Source organism: Peromyscus eremicus, chromosome 16_21 (genome assembly GCF_949786415.1).
Source record: "Peromyscus eremicus chromosome 16_21, PerEre_H2_v1, whole genome shotgun sequence".
Classification (NCBI taxonomy): Eukaryota; Metazoa; Chordata; class Mammalia; order Rodentia; family Cricetidae; genus Peromyscus; species Peromyscus eremicus.
In genome coordinates this window covers 54,181,266-54,184,386 of record NC_081432.1, presented here as the reverse complement: position 1 = coordinate 54,184,386, position 3,121 = coordinate 54,181,266, and the positions used below count along the sequence as shown (strand labels likewise).

The 3,121-nt window shown below is 40.2% G+C and overlaps 1 pseudogene; it reads left to right on the top strand.

The window, feature by feature from the left end:
* Window positions 1-504: 504 nt before the first annotated feature.
* On the top strand, window positions 505-2,289 carry LOC131926398 (phosphoglycerate kinase 2-like; annotated as a pseudogene).
* The last annotated feature ends 832 nt before the right edge of the window (window positions 2,290-3,121 follow it).

Sequence of the window (3,121 nt, the reverse complement as noted above, 5' to 3'; positions counted from 1 at the left end):
GAAATTTTTTTTACTCATTTTCATTTTGGGTAGGAAATTTCAATTCAAGAAATACTTGATTTCTAAACCATACAGAGAATAAACAAAAGAAAAAAGAAAGAAAGAAAAAGGACAATATCATAACTCCTGAATCCTGACAGATATGTGATGTTCTCTTTGCTAGTATCCTGTGCTAGTCTCCTGCAGGAGGCAGCACACATTCTTTCACCAATGTCTAAAAATAAATAAATAATTTAAGAACCCTATGCTAAGAGAAATACATGATTCCCACATAAAGCAACAATATATCACAACTCCTAACATCAAGTTCAGCAGAAATATTCATTAAGGACAGAAGACACATCTTATGTTACCTTGAATTAAAAAAAAAATGCTTTCAAATTTTCACCATTTGCATTGCTGATGATTTTATTCAGTAATATAAATGGCGATTGGTTGTGGGGAAGAGTTATTTAATTTTTGGTAATCTCATGGTTGATTATGCTTTTTTTTCTTAAAAATAAAATAGATTTGAAAGAGGATGTAGAAATGAGAACCAGGAGGAAAAAGTCTAGCCCTCTGGCATTTTTTATTTGAAAGCTTTTTAATTTGCCATCTTTAGTGTTCAGCTCTCAGTTTTACTCTTTAGCATTCTAAGATGGCAGTTTGAGTCTGTACCCGCCATAACTTTCCAAACCAAGATAGACAGGATCAAGTCCAATCACAGAGCTGGATTTCCTTTCAAATTCTATCACTGGTGGTTGGGCAGGAGACTTGGAACTAATATCATCAAGATGTCTCATTCTAGTAAGTTGACTCTGGACAAAGCAGACATTAAGGGGAAAAGAGTCATCATAAGAGTAGACTTTAACATTCCCATGAAGAACAACCAAATCACGAACAACCAGAGAATCAAGGCTGCCATCCCAAGCATCAAGCATTGTCTGGAAAAGGGAGCCAAGTCTGTAGTTCTCATGAATTACCTTGGCTGGCCTGATGGTGTCTCTAAGCCAGACAAATATTCCTTAGTGCCTATTGCTGCTGAGCTCAAATCCAGGCTGCACAAGAATGTTTTGTTCCTGAAGGATGTGTGGGCTCTGAAGTAGAGAAACGTCCTGCCAACTCAGATAATGGGTCCGTCATCCTTTTGGAGAAACTGTGCTTCCACGTAGAGGAAGAAGGCAAGGGTCAGGATCCTGCTGGGAAAAGATTATCACTAAACCACTAAAGTAGAAGCCTTCAGAGCATCACTGTCGAAACTCGGTGATATCTACGTCAAGGATGCTTTTGGCATCCCACAAGGGGCCCACATATCCATGGTGGGAGTAAATTTGCCCCAGAAGGCATCTGGGTTCCTCATGAAGAAGGAACTAGATTACTTTGCCAAGGTCTTAGAACACACAGAGAAACCCTTCCTGGCTATCCTTGGTGGAACCAAAGTGAAAGACAATAACCAACTCATCAAAAACATGTTAGAAAAAGTCAACTTCATGATTATTGGAGGTGGGATGGCTCCTTACACCTTCCTGAAGGAACTCAAGAACATGGAGACTGGTGCTTCCTTGTTTGAAGAAGAGAGCCAAAATTGTCAAAAGAGATCATGGCCAAAGCAAAAAACAATGGTGTAAAGATAATCTTTCCTGTTGACTTTGTAACTGCTGACAAGTTTCATGAGCATGCAAGAGTTGGACAAGCCACTCTAGACTCTGGTATACCAACTGGCTGAGTGGGTTTGTGCTATGGTCCTGAGAGCATTAAAAACAATGCTCAAATTGTGACCCAGGCAAAGCTTATTATTTGGAATGAACCTATGGGGGTGTTTGAATGGGATGCCTTTGCTAAGGGAACCAAAGCCGTCATGAATGAAGTTGTAAAGGCCACCTCCAAGGGCTGTGTCACCATTATAGGGGATGGAGATACTGCTACTTGCTGTGCCAAATGAGATACTGAAAACAACTTTAGCCATGTGAGCACTAGATGTGGAACAAGTCTCCAGGTGCTGGAAGGTAAAGCCCTTCCTGGGGCAGAGGCCCTGAGCAACATGCAATTGTCAAAGTGCTCTTGCTTCCTGTTTCCAGTATGGAGTGTTGAATCCAACTTTGTGCCTTTACATCTGAAGTCAACTTTGGTTAATGTCTACTCTGTATCTAGCCTCAGGTACTGAGCAAGCAGTGTGCCATCAGTACAACATGAGCACATCTTGTTAATTCTGTCATGCTTTTGTTACTCTCTTCAAGATCTCACCAGGACTTGCCACTGTTCTTCATAAGGAGGAAACATTCTCATGTCACCTATTAAAGAAGTGAGGCGTGTAAGTTGAATATGTTGTCTTTACTCTAGTTCAACTTGACTATTTCTCTCTGAATGTGGGAAATAACACACAATCTGCTATAGGGGAAAGATGGGGTAAAGGTCATTATGTCATTATGCAAATGTTACTAACTAATTAGATCTCTACTAACATTTTTTTCTAAGTAAGGAAAAGAAGTACTTATTAATCTCAGTAATTTTCTTTTTAGAAAAGGAAAAAAGTAAAATCCACTGATATGTCCACTAATGAGGAAGCTCAAAATCAATTTCAGGGCATGGATAAAAATTTACTTGAGAAAGGAAACAATAATTAGTAATATATGAGAAGTGTATTCATACAGTTGGTTTATGATATGAAAATATATTTATTTCATTTTAAAAGCCACAAAATGTGTAAGAGACAAAAATACTCATTTGTTTATTTTCCTCCTCTTCTTCCCTCTTCTCCTCCTTCTTTTTCTTTTTTTAATTATAATTTAATTTTATTTTATTTTACAATACAATTCAGTGCTACACATCAGCCACGGATTCCTTTGTTCTCCCCCCTCCCACCCCCTTCCTTTCCCCCCAGCCTACTCCATATTCTCACCTCCTCCAGGGCAAAGCCTCCCCCAAGGATTGAGATCAACCTGGTAGACTCAGTCCAGGCAGGTCCAATCCCCTCCTCGCAAGCGACCCCGTATAAGGCCCAGGTTTCAAACAGCCGACTCATGCAATGAGCACAGGACCCGGTCCCACTGCCTGGATGCCTCCCAAACAGATCAAGCCAATTGACTATCTCACCCATTCGGAGGGCCGGATCCAGTTGGGGGCCTCTCAGCCATTGGTTCAT